Source organism: Carica papaya, chromosome 7, assembly GCF_054855325.1.
Source record: "Carica papaya isolate Zhongbai chromosome 7, ASM5485532v1, whole genome shotgun sequence".
In the NCBI taxonomy this organism is placed as follows: domain Eukaryota; kingdom Viridiplantae; phylum Streptophyta; class Magnoliopsida; order Brassicales; family Caricaceae; genus Carica; species Carica papaya.
Window position 1 is genome coordinate 15,855,347 of NC_142315.1, and position 14,208 is coordinate 15,869,554.

The 14,208-nt window shown below is 37.6% G+C and overlaps 1 long non-coding RNA gene across 1 annotated transcript; it reads left to right on the top strand.

Moving 5' to 3' along the window:
• The first annotated feature begins 1,076 nt into the window (after positions 1–1,076).
• LOC148253002 (uncharacterized) lies at positions 1,077–13,781 on the top strand. Its single transcript, XR_015813458.1, has 2 exons — positions 1,077–1,266; positions 13,586–13,781. It is a non-coding gene; the product is annotated as an uncharacterized LOC148253002 (long non-coding RNA).
• The last annotated feature ends 427 nt before the right edge of the window (positions 13,782–14,208 follow it).

Below are 14,208 nucleotides of genomic sequence, written 5' to 3' on the forward strand. Positions count from 1 at the left end.
TTGAGTGTTTTTCTTCGGTCAACTTGTATAAAACAGAATGATGAATATAATAGTGAAAAAATTGCACAAAATGGGAATCAGAAAGGGCCTCATCGGAGGTAGTTTTTGGTTTTTCCTACAATGGCATCGCCGGGCTTTACCCACTATTTTCAGCTCATTCTCCGGTCCTTTTGCTCCAATTTAGCCATGAGAGTGTTCAAAATCAAATTTCAAGCGAAAGAAAAGATTTTTACTTTGTTTTGGCAGTCAGAGGTGGTTCCGCCACGGCGACGGGTGGTGGTCGGCTCCCTTCTCTAGCGACTGGTTCTCCTTCTTCGGCGGGGGGCTGGCGGCTAGGGTTAGGGCTCGGTGTGAAGTGAGATATTTATACCCGTCTCCCTTTAATCTAAACCGTCCATCACGTTTGATCTTGACTATCCGATCGTATTTAAAGAAGAAATGAATCTGGACCGTTATCGTTATTTGATTTAGACCGTACGATCGCGTTTAAAGAGGGAACGAATCTGGACCATTCATCGTGTTTAATCGTGACCGTCCGATCACGCCTGATGAGGGAACGGATCCAGGTCGTCCACGTGTGCGGGAACCAATCCTGACTGTCCGATCGCAGGCACGCAGATTGCCAGCTTGGCCTCCCACGTGGCACCGAGTTCGCGTGCCTTGCCACGTGGCGTGCTGTGGTTCGTCGGGGCTGCTGACTGGGCGGCCTACGTGGCATATTTTTTCTAAATTATGTCTTGACCTCCAGTTTCTAATTTTTCTTTCAAAAATACTCCCTGAACCCAAATTTTCACCCCCTTTTCTCAAAATTATTTTTAATTTCATCCTCCACCTATTTTTTTCCTAATTTTTACATTAAATAAAAATTTATAAATTTATAAATTATATTTTTATATATTAATTTTAATTTTTAAAATTAATCTCAACACAAATTTTGGGCCCGGGTATTACACACATGGATGAGAATATTCCCTTCCACTCCTAGGTTGCCACCTCATCCTCCTTATCCATTCCCCCATCATATAAATACTGAACAAAATATTTTCCCTCTCTTTTGTATCTACCAAATAAAAGAATAAAAAGAGAAGAAAATAAGAGTAGAGAGGAGAGAGAGAAGAGAGACGGGAAGAAAAGAGAGAGAGAAAGAGAGCATTGAGACATTTACTGCGGCGTAAGGAAGAAGAAGGTTAAGCAGGGACATCGTGGGTGGCCTAACCACTGTGAGACCGCCCCTCTCACGTATGTTCTTCTTCCAAACATCTAAACGTGAGTTCTTTTCTTCTTCTTTTATGATTCTCTTCCTAAATAGTTTAGAATAACAAGCATGATGTTTAAAATAAATACATTTTAGATTTACTTGATTTTAAATAAAAAAAATTGAACTTAAACAGAGATATAGTGAAAGTAGTTTGGTGTAGTGAGAGGGTGATAAAAATTAAGTTATATCCATCTATATGTATATATATTTATCTAGGATATATATATGGTGTATATATATGTATACATATTATGCATATGAGATATACATATATAAATTATAATGAATATGTGAAAATATATTTATTTGCATGAATTTGATATAAATGTATGAAGAAAACAAAAAATATATATGTAAATATATAGATACATTGTGTATGTATATTTTTTATGTGTGTATGTATAAATATATATACACACACATATAATTATGTATAAATTAATGCGTGTATGGGTATAGATGATTAAAATAATATTTTGTATGTATGTATAATCCTTATGTTTTAATAAGTATTTATATATGTAAACAATAATGCATGAAGGTATATCTATATATTAAAATAACAATAATAAACTTTATAATTTAGAATTTAGAATATGGTATAAGTTATAAGAGTCCCAGAATATGATAAATAAATAAATTTAGATTAAAACAAATGTGTCTCTACTATAACTATATATATAAGTATGCATGGTGTATTTGTGTTTAATATAATAAGATATGTAGGCATAGTTTATATATATATATAGAAATGGGTTTTAATAAAGATGAGTATGATTAACACAATATGTAAACATATGTCATAAAAATAAATGGTAATGGAGGGAGATTTTACACATATGTATATAAGTAATGTTATAAGTTTTATAATTATAATTACATAATTGTATCTTATAATATAAATAAAAATAATAATAATAAGAGACATACTCATTTATTATGTACATATTTATATATATGAGTATGTGTTGTGTGTATATAAAAATATAAGCATATGTATGTGTATGTGTATGTGTGTGTGTGTGTGTGTATATATATGCAAGAATAATAAATAAATTAAAATTTAATTAAGAATTAGGTAAATTATAATAGTTAGGAGAGTTGAATTTAATTGAATACAAATTTAAGGAGAATTGAATATAATTGAATAAATAATTCATAAGAATTAAATTTGATTGGATAAGTAATTGATAAGTAAATTAATTTAACCATAATCGATAATACCTAGGTAAAGGTAATTAAAAATACTAAAAAGTATAAATTTTGGAAATCATTTTGATTTAATATGTAGCGACCCTAGAAATCCAAAAAAAAATATATAATAACTTAAGTGTGGAAGCGAAATAAGAAGTTAAGCTTTACATCATTTATACAATAACTTAAAAGTACTAAACAAATATTACGGAATAAATTCTTTGAAAAAAATACAAAAAATACAAAAAATAAAGGAAACTATAAAGTATCTAGCATCTACTCAAAGTCTTCTTGCGGATCGAGCTCGGGAACCGGGTCCTCCTGATCTGAAATGGTTAAATAAGGGGTGAGCTACACTAGCTCAGTAAGAACATCACACTATATCGCTGTTGCAGAAGCAAAGGTTGGTAAAAAACCAAAAACAACTAATGGAGCACAAATTTTAAACCAATACATTCATTAAAAATAAAACCATTTTCCTTTTTTCTTACAATTGGAGAACCTGTGAAAACAACCTATAAAGACAATAACATCATACAGGTCATAACTTCATGCACAATCAGTAACATAAAATATATCATAAATTCATATTCATTAACAATAACTAATCATTATCGTTTCTCGTTTCACCAGCCTATTAGTATCCATAGGGATCCATAGGGGTGTCCCCACTACACGTGAACCCTTTCTCTTAACAATCTTAATTCCAGGGCCGTCCCCATATCCCGTCCGATATGAGCACCAAGATATTAAACCTTAATACCTCATTCGGTATGAGGGTAAAGTGAGTCGTCCCCATACCTCGTCCGGTATAAGCGCCAAATACCAAGTCTCCATACCCCGTCCGGTATGAGACAACGTTCGCGATAGGGTTCCCTATGAATCCAGTCCGTCCACCATCTTTTAGGATATCTAGTGAGACTGTCATCTTATCCATTTATCAGATCATATCCCATTCCTATTTGTCCTTAGTCTCCGTAACTAAATCAAACATAAATACATAAACAAGTAACATGCATCCAACAATGCAATGATATCTTAGATTCCCAAAATCAAATAGTAGTCAAGTAAGACAGTAATACATGCATTTAAACCATACAATATATAAACCAGATATCATCATGCTTTTAGACTGTATAATAAATCAACAGTAATCGACAAAAAATAATGTCTGATTTGGGCTCCATTAGCAATCTGTAATTAATAGAGCACATCCATTTAATTTGTAAAAAGGACCGTATTATTATTTATTTGAACTTTAATTCCATGATAGGAAATAGGGTGAGGGGTCCTTACTTGATTTGACACCGAAAACTAGATAGTTACTGTGCCTACGGGCGTCCCTAGGTTCCTTAAATTTTTCTTCGGGAACTGAAACGCACTTACGGTACCTACAAGTGTCCCAAATAAACCCAAAAATTAGACCCAGGGCCTACTCGACCAATTTTGGAATTCTGGCACGGTGGCTTCGCCATGCTCCGGCGATGGCGTCGCCGTCCATGGTGGCGATCCGCCTTGGGTTGGCTGTTTTTGGTCATTTTTGATCGAATTTAGCCGAACTTGTACCAGTTCCTACGAGAAAACACACTTAGGGCCCTCGGTGGGCCAAAAAAATGCAGAAAATCGAAACTCACCGACGGTGGGGCTCTCCTGTGCGACGACTCCTCCGACTCACGTTGCGGTTTAGTGTTTTGCTTCGGTCAACCTATAGAGAAGGAAACAGTGGTCACAACAATAGAAAAATTACATCGAATGGGAATCAGAAATGGCCTCATCGGAGGCATTTTTCGAAACACCCCGCGGCACCGCCGCCGAGCTTCGGGGGCATTTTTCAGTTAATCGATCGGTTCTTTCACTTCGATTTGGCCATGGGTGGGTTTAAAATTGAATTTCGTGTAAAAAAAAAATTACCTCGTTTGGTGGTCATAAATTGCTCTTGTACGGCGGAGGGTGGCGGCGGTCAGCTCCTCGGCGGCTAGGCTGTCTTCTCCGGCGAGGGTCTCTGGTGGCTAGATTTAGGGTTTGGGTGCAGATGGGGTTATTTATACCCATCTGCTTTTGATCTGGGCTGTCCATCACTTTTAATGTGGACCGTTCGATCGCGATTAAATAGGGAGTGAATATGGACCGTTCATTACGATTCAATCTGAGTCATCCGTGCGTGATTCAATCTGGGTCGTCCGTGCGCGATGCAATCTGGGCCGTCTGTGCACATTTTCGATCTGGGTGGTCAGTGCGCGCGGGAACGGATCTCAGCCGTTTGATCCGCACACGTGGATCGCCCATATGGCTCCCCTCCCGTGGCCTCCTGCGTCAGCGCCTCTGCCACTTGGCGCGTCCTTATTGGTCGACGCTACTGACCGAGCAGCTGACGTGGTGTAACTTTTATAAATTGCGTTTTGACCCCTGATTTCTGATTTTTCTTTCAAAAATTTCCCCAGAACCCAAATTTTTATCCCTTTTCCTCAAAATTATTTTTAATTAAATCCCTAACCAATTTTTTACCTATTTTATTATTATTATTATTATTTTAATTAAATCAAATCAAAATAAATTAAATTAAATTAAAATCATATAAATAATAATTATTAAATAAAAATAAAAATAATTAAATGTTGGGTGTTACAACTCTCCCCTGTTAAAAGAAACTTGGTCCCTCAAATTTGTCTCTTACTCTCGATCGAACAGCTGGGGGTACTAGGCTCTAAAGTCTGATTCTAGTTCCTATGTGGCCCCCCTTGGTGTGTGGTTCTGCCATATGACCTTCACAAAGGATATCTCCCGGTTGCGGAGTAATCTGCTCTTTCGATCCGCAATGCCGACTGGTACTTCCTCGTAAGATAAATCCTCCTGGAGTGGAAGAGGTTCGTGGGCCAAGACATGAGAGGGGTCCGGGTTGTAATTGCGTAGCATGGACACATGAAACACATTGTGGACCTCAGTAAGTTCTGGAGGTAGTGCTAGTCTGTAGGCGGCAGTACTAATCCTGTATGAGACTTCAAATGGTCCAATAAATCAGGGGTTCAGTTTTCCCCTCTTGCCGAACCTACTGATTCCCTTAAAAGGAGTGATCTTAAGGAACACCCGGTCGCCTTTCTCAAATGTTAAATCTGTTCTCCAAGTGTCCGCATAACTTTTCTGCCTGCTCTGAGCCGTCTGAATGTTCTTCTTGATCTTAACTATTTTGGATGTAGTCTCCTTTACCAGCTCTGGGCCGAACAATTTTCTATCGCCCACTACTTCCCAATAAATTGGTGATCTGCATGGGCACCCATATAATGCCTCATACGGAGCCATGCCAATACACGTTTGGTAGCTGTTGTTGTAGGCGAACTCTATCAGGGCTAGATGGTCGTCCCATTGGCCCCCGGAGTCAAGGACATAAGCTCGGAGTATATCCTCAAGTGTACGGATTGTCCTTTCTGACTGTCCATCAGTCTGAGGGTGGAAGGCAGTACTGAGGGACAGCTTCATTCCCATGGCTTGCTGAAAGCTACTCCAAAATCGAGAAGTGAATCTGGGGTCCCTGTCGAACACCACTATCACTGGCACTCCATGCAATCTGATTATTTTCTGGATATACATTCTTGCTAACTTGTCCAAGGGATCGGTCATCCTGATGGCTAAGAAGTGGGAAGATTTGGTAAGCCAGTCAACAATTACCCAGATGGCATCATGTCCTAAGCGTGCCTTAGGTAACCCTATCATGAAATCCATGGTGATATGTTCCCACTTCTACTCTGAGATCGGTAATGGCTGAAGTAACCCGCCTGGGCACTAATGCTCTGTCGTGATGTCTCTCTTTAACTCACTGTCACCTGCAATACACACCCTGTCCTAGAATCGGAGTAACCCATCGGCGGAGACTCGAAATTCTAAGCTAACTCCCTGTTCTACATCGTTCTTGAGGGCTAGTAGGGTGAGATCAGCTGACTGAGTTTCCCTTATTCTTTGGATTAACTCAGGTTGGACGGTCAGATGACCCAAACATATGACTCTCCTCAAGTCCTGAAGTCGAACCTGTTGTGTGATCCCAATTTGCCTGCATTCTGAAACCATCAAATGCACTAAAAAACCTCCATTTTTTCTGCTGAGTGCATCGGCTACCATGTTGCATTACCCGGATGGTACAAGATGTCACAATCATAGTCCTTAAAAAGTTCTATCCACCTTCTCTTACGCATGTTGAGATCCTTTTGAGTGAATATGTGTTTCAAACTCTTGTGATCGGTATAGATTTGAAAGGTCTCTCCATATAAATAATGGCGCCAAGTATTCAAGGTGTGTATGATTGCGGAAGCTCTAAGTCATGGGTGGGATAATTTTTCTCATGACTTTTTAACTGTCTGTACCCATAGGCTATGACATTCCCATGCTGCATTAGAACACAACCCAGGCCTAGATAGGAGGCATCACTGTAAACTGTATATCCCCCCGATCCACTCGGTAAGGCCAGCACAGGTGCAATAGTCAGCTGTTTTTTTAGTTCTGAAAAACTTCTTTCACAGTTCTCATTCCACTCAAACTTGGCATTCTTCTTTATAAGTCGGGTTAGAGGAGTAACTAGACTAGAAAATCCTTCAACGAACCTGCAGTAATAGCCCGTCATTCCTAAAAAGTTATGGATTTTTTTAACTGATGTCAATTTCTCCCAACCGAGCACCGCTTCAACCTTTTCAGGATTCACTAATACTCCATCCTTTGATAAGATGTGTCCTAGGAAGGTGGTCTGCTCAAGCCAAAATCCACACTTACTCAACTTTGCATATAGCTTCTTTCTTCTAAGAACCTGTAAAACCTGAGCTAAATGGTGAGCATGTTCCTCTCTACTTTTTGAAAAGACCAGGATGTCATCGATGAACATGATAACAAATTGATCTAAGAATGGTCTGAAGACCCTGTTCATCAGATCCATAAAGATGGCTGGGGCGTTGGTTAGCCCAAATGGCATGACCAGGAACTCATAGTGTTTGTACCTGGTTCGAAAAGCCATCTTGGGGATGTCTTCTATCCTTATTTTCACCTAATGGTAACCTGGTCGCAGGTCTATTTTGGAGAAGACCTGCGCACCTTGCAACTGATCGAAGAGGTCATCAATCCTGGGAAGGGGATACTTGTTCTTGATTGTGACCCTGTTTAATCCTCTGTAATCAATACATAGTCTCAACGTTCCATCTCCCTTTCTGGAAAAAGTGACTCCGGCACCCCAAGAGGGCACACTATGTCTGATAAAATCACTGTCTTGCAATTCAGTGATCTGTTTCCATAGCTCCTCCATCTCAACATGGCTCATGCGATAAGGAGCGACCGAAATAGGCTGGGTGTCTGGCTGTAGATCTATGGTGAACTCAACTTCTCTATCCACTAGAAGTCCGAGTAGTTCATCCAGAAACACATATGGAAAGTATCGGACTACCGAAATCTCTTAAATACAATTCTCTTTCTTGGATTTGCCTAGTTAGAGAAAACAGCAAGGTTAAGGTACTCGACGAATAAGAAAACTTGCCATCAAGGAATAAGCACTAAATAATTTTATCAATTTGTAAATGGCTCCTCATTAGGAGGATTGAATATAACCTTCTTGCTAAAACAATCTACGGTGGTGTGATACGCCGCTAACCAATTCATCCCTAAAATTACATCAAAATCCCCATGTCTAATTCTATTAGGTCTACACTCAATTTTCTATTTGCTATCTCTACGGAACAAGCCTTGTACACAACTTCTCCTAATAGTGTTACACTCCCAGCAGTAGACACAAATAATATTAAATCAAGTTTATCAGGTAATACATTAAATTTTGATACACCAGTGTCAATCAAAACATGAGCAAGATGGTTACAGATAGTGTATATACCCTGCACTACATCCAGGTCGGCTTCGGCATCCTACTGGGTGAGGTTGTAAGCTCTGTCTTGAATAGGAGATCTGCCCTAATTCTGGTTCCTTTGGCACTCTCTCGCATAATGTTGAGTACTACCACATATGCGACAAGTGTTGTTGAGGTGGTAGCAGGGTCGGTCCCCGTGATTTATGCCTCAATGCTGACAGATCTTACCACGTCCTACCACTAGAACCAAGTGGACGAACTCCATCTCCTTCAGATGTCGGAGATACTCTGGGAGGTACTCTGCATGAAAGGCTGCTAGGAACTATTCCCAAGTAACTGGAATGGGCAGGGTGGTCTGCTTGAGTTCCCACTAGCATGTAGGTAGCATGGGTGACCTTCTACTCAGAAGTTACCCCTAAGGTCTTGAAGACCTTCTTTGTCTCTACCAACCAGTACTCAGCATCTTCAAAAGAGGATCCGCCTGCAAAAGTGGGAGAAACTGAGTCCCGTGGAAAAAGGATTGGGCCAGGCTGATGATAGACTAGGGGGCCCTGTGGTGGTATTTGTTGATACGACGGGGGCACCGAATTATACTGTGGCGGTAGTACTGGGTGGTACAATGGAGGAGCAAGGTCGTACTAGGGTGGCTCAAGATCCTCTCGCTATAGTGGTGGCTCAACCTGTGGCAGCGAGGGAGGGTCAGGTAGCTCCCTCCTCTCCTCTCAGCCCTGCTGGGCGACAATGAGTCTTTCTAACATCTCAAATGTCCTTTCCACATCTTCCCTGAGTGAACCCTCCCAGGTTGCTCAGTTTAGTGGGGGTCTTCCTCTTCTCATCTCTCTATACCTGCATTTCACAAGGAATGATTGAGTAATAATTCATTGTTTGGTGTTTCTCTAAGTATTATTGTGTAAGGGACAGGTCCGAGGAACGTGGCTCTGATACCAACTGTAGCGACTCTGGAAATCCAAAAAAAAATATATAATAACTTAAGTGCAGAAGCGAAATAAGAAGTTAAGATTTACATCCCTTACACAATAACTTAAAAGTACTAAACAAACATCATAAAATAAATTCTCTGAAAGAAATACGAAAAATGAAAAAAATAAAGGAAATTATAAAGTATCTAGCATCTACTCGTAGCCTTCTTGCGGATTGGGCTGGGGAATTGGGTCCTCCTAATCTGAAATGATTAAATAAGGGGTGAGCTACACTAGCCCAGTAAGGACATCACACTATATCGCCGTCACAGAAGTAAAGGTTGGTAGAAAACAAAAAACAACCAATTGAGCACAAATTTGAAACTAATATATTCATTAAAAATAAAACCATTTTTCCTTTTTCTTACCATTGGAGAACCTGTGAAAACAACCTATAAAGACAATAACATCATACATATCATAACTTCATGCACAATCAGTAACATATAACATATCATAAATTTATATTCATTAATAATAACTAATCATCACCGTTTCTCGTTTCACCAGCCTACTAGTATCCATAGGGATCCATAGGGGTGTCCCTACTACACTTGAACCTTTTTCCTTAACAATCTTAATTCCAGGGCCGTCCCCATACCCCATCCGATATGAGTGCCAAATAATCAAGTCTCCATACCCCGTCCGGTATGAGACAACGTTCACGATAGGGTTCCCTATGAATCCGATCCGTCCACCATCTCCCAGGATATCTAGTGAGGCTGTCATCTTATCCATTTATCATATCACATCCATTCCTATTTGTCCTTAGTCTCTATCACAAAATCAAACATAAATACATAAATAAGTAACATGCATTAAATAATGCAATCATATCTTAGATTCCCAAAATCAAACAGTAGTCAAGTAAGACAGTAATACGTGCATTTAAACCATACGATATATAAACCATATATCATTATGCTTTTAGACTGTACAATAAATAAAAAATAATCAACATAAAACAATGTTAGATTTGGGCTCCATTAGCAATCCATAATTAATCAAGCACATCTATTTAACTTGTACAAAGGACCGTATTATTGTTTATTTGAACTTTAATTCCATGATAGCAAATAGGGTCAGGGGTACTTACTTGATTTGACGCCGAAAACTAGATGGTTACTGCTCCTACGGGCGATCTCTAGGTTCCTTGAATTTTTCTTCGGGAACTGAAATGCGCTTACGGTACCTACAAGTGTCCAAAATAAACCCAAAAATCAGACCCAGGGCCTACTCGACTAATTTCGAAATTCTGGCACGGCGGCTCCACCTTGCTCCGGCTGCGGTGATCCACCTCGAGTTGGCTGTTTTCGGCCATTTTCAGCTGAATTCAGCCGAACTTATACCTATTCCTGGAAGAAAACACACTTAGGGCCCTTGGTGGGTTGAAAAAACGTAGAAAACCAAAACTCACCGGCGGTGGGGCTTTCCGGTGCGGTGGCTCCTCTGGCTCACGTTGCAGTTGGGTGTTTTGTTTCGGTCAACCTGTAGAGAAGGAAACGGTGGTCACAACAGTGGAAAAATCACATCAAACGGGAATCGGGAAGGGCCTCATCGGAGGCCTTTTTTTAAACACCCCGCGGTGCTGCCGCTGAGCTTCGGCAGCATTTTTCAGCCAATCGGCCGGTTCTTTCACTCCGGTTTGGCCATGGGTGGGTTTAAAATTGAATTTCGTGGAAGAGGGGAAATTTTTATCTCGTTTGGCAGTCAGAAATTGCTCCGATACAACAGCGGGTAGCGGCGATCAGCTACCCGGTGGCTGGGCTATCTTCTTTGACGAGGGGCTCTGGCGGCTTGGGTTAGGGTTTGGGTGCAGATGGGGTTATTTATACCCATCCACTTTTGATCTGAGCCGTCTATCGCTTTTAATTTGGACTGTCCGATTGCGATTAAATAGGGACTGAATCTGGACTGTTCATCGCGATTCAATCTGAGCCGTCCGTCCACGATTCGATCTGGATCGTCTATGCGCGATGCAATTTGGGCCGTCCGTGCACGTTTTCGATCTAGGCCATCCGTGCGCACGGGAATGGATCTCAGCCGTTTGATCACGCGCATGCAGATCACCCACGTGGCCTCCCGCATCAGCGCCTCTGCCACCTAGCGCGTCCTAGTTGGTCGGGGCTGCTGACCGAACAGCTGACGTGGTGTAACTTTTTAAATTGCGTTTTGACCACGGTTTGCAACTTTTCTTTCAAAAATACCCCCAGAACCCAAATTTTCACCCATTTTTCCCAAAATTGTTTTCAATTAAATCCCTAACCAATTTGTTACCCATTTTATTATTATTATTTTCATTAAATCAAATTAAAATAAATTAAAATAAATTAAAATCATATAAATAATAACTATATTTATATAATAAAAATAATAATTAAATAAAAATAAAAATAATTAAATGTTGGGTGTTACGTAATAAATATGTAAAAAAATTAATAAATTTCGCTTTGAATATAATAGATGATATAAGAAGAGAATTTAAGAAAATAGAAAAAAAATATTTGTAATGATTTCTTTTAGACTTGAATGAATAATAGATAAAGTAAATTAAAAATAAATTATTAATTAATTAAAGTAAGATTAATATAAAATGATAAGAAAGTATTATTTACTAAATTATGTAATTAATCAAATAGATAAAACAAAGAAAAGTTAAATTGGATTGCTTTAGTGACTAGAATAGTTGTAAAAACGAGATAGACATTCAATATGATTGCATGAAACTCTTGGGTTCACCACTGACCCAAGAAGACTTAGTTGTTGTGCAAGTTTCTGTTAATAGTTGGATGGTGTTTGGAACTCAAATCAGAATCCTTTATCCTTAAAGTACGTAAGTATATCTAATAGCTATCCAAAATTCACATTCACATATTTTCAAAAATATTTTCAAGCAAAAACCTAATTAAGTTTTAAGTAAGGTTTACAAAATAAAGAAATCATGATTTGATAATCAAGTAAGTGGGAGAAAGTAGAAAATGGTAATATTGAATGTTTTAATTAGTCATTTGCTTGTTGCTTAATTGTTGAATGAAGATTGCATGTTTTAAATATTGTATGATAGTTGATGGTTAATTGTATGATGAGTTGAATAGTCTTAATAGAATATTAATAATAGTACATATTCACCAATAAGATCATGAACACATAAAATAACTCTCACAAATAAAATAAGATCAACAAAAAAAAAACACATTCTCAAATAAAATTAGGGATTCTAAATGAAATTAATAAAATTAAAAACTAAAAATAATACAAGCATTAAAACATAAATAATAAATAAAATGATAACTAAATAAATTATAATAAACAGAAAAGTGTCGGATTAAGATAGTGAGTTTTATAAGGATAAAAAAGAGACAACTGGGAGATTTAGAATAGTGTGAGATATAGAGTAAGGTTAACTAAGAAAGTGTATAAAGTTTCTAGAGAATATAATTAATCCGTTAGAAAAAATAAAAATATCAATCTTAACTCGAATAGGAGAAAAAAGAAAACAAAACAAAAACTTGGAAGAAACAAAAATTTATAGTTAACACGTTTAAGATTGGTATGATTGAAGTTCAGGGGTGTGGTGAACCCTATCCTTAAGTGGATGGAAATCTTTCCAGACATAGTTGGGGTGTGTGTTATATTCTGGGTCACCTGGCGACAGACTGCTGTGACCATTGTGTGTGTTTTGACTTTGTGTGCATCCCCTTGTGATAGTGGGAATCCTAATCCCATAATGGTACCAATTGGATAACAGATTCATTCGTTCAATCTCAAAGACAATTCTAAAATTTTAATAACTTTAAATTGATGATTATGTTGGGGCAAATAAAGAATTGGGGATACCCACTGAGGGGTTACGGATGTCTTGGTTTGGTCGGAAATTTGTAAGAAATTCTTATATGTGGATTTGTGGGATAAATATGGATTAAAGAGAAACTATTGGATGAGTATGATTTTAAAACTAGATGTGATGTGATAATAGTGTACAATATGAGTGGTTACAATTAGGAAATTAAAAAAAGGAAAGAAATTAGGGGGATAATGAGAAAATAATAAAAAAGAGGAATTTTGAGAGATAACTAGTAACGGAGAAATAGTGAGGGTAAAAGAGTAGATAAAAAGAAGTTAGGGAGAACAATGAGAGATAAGATAAGAAATGGAATATCTTTGCATTTCATGATTTTCAAACATAAAGGGAAAGAAAGATTATACATTTCTTATTGATTGTATGTTGATATATCACATGCATAAGGTGTAGTTTATTCGATATATTTACTGAGCCTGTTATTTTGCTCATTCCATTCAAATTCTAATCATTTTTCAAATCAGGCCGATGAAGATAATCTAGAGAGCCAAATCAGGAATTTCATATTTTGGTTCTCATCTAGTGAGTTTTAGTCCAGTTGTGGACTCTACAGAATTTTGTAACCTCATAATATAAATTATGTTAAATATTGTACAATGGATGAATAGCTTATACTGTATTTTAGTTTAAATTTATATTATATTTTCTAGTTCAGTTGTGTTTGGCGGCGTGGTTTCTTGTTAGGGAACTATGAGCCCTCACATGTTCTTTTTTTTAATCTTATTCATCAAATGAATGTATTAAACAAAAATTCCAACTCTTATATTTGAACTCTTCAAATAATCAAGATATAATATTGAGAATTAAAATTTAGCAATAGAATTTAAACACAAAAATCCAAACCTCTGATACCACTATTGAATTGTAATATATTCACAATACGTAGCAGAACATATAAAAAAATCCAATTTGATCTATTTGTGCTTTAAAATTATATTATAGGTTAAAGATCAAATCTAAAATATATCTAGTAGCAGATTCTCAAATTAAAATTCTTCAAAAATATGAAGACTCTATGCATATCTACATCAAAATTGACCTTTGTTAATCAACTCTGTGATCAATAGAACACGCAAACAAATTGAAT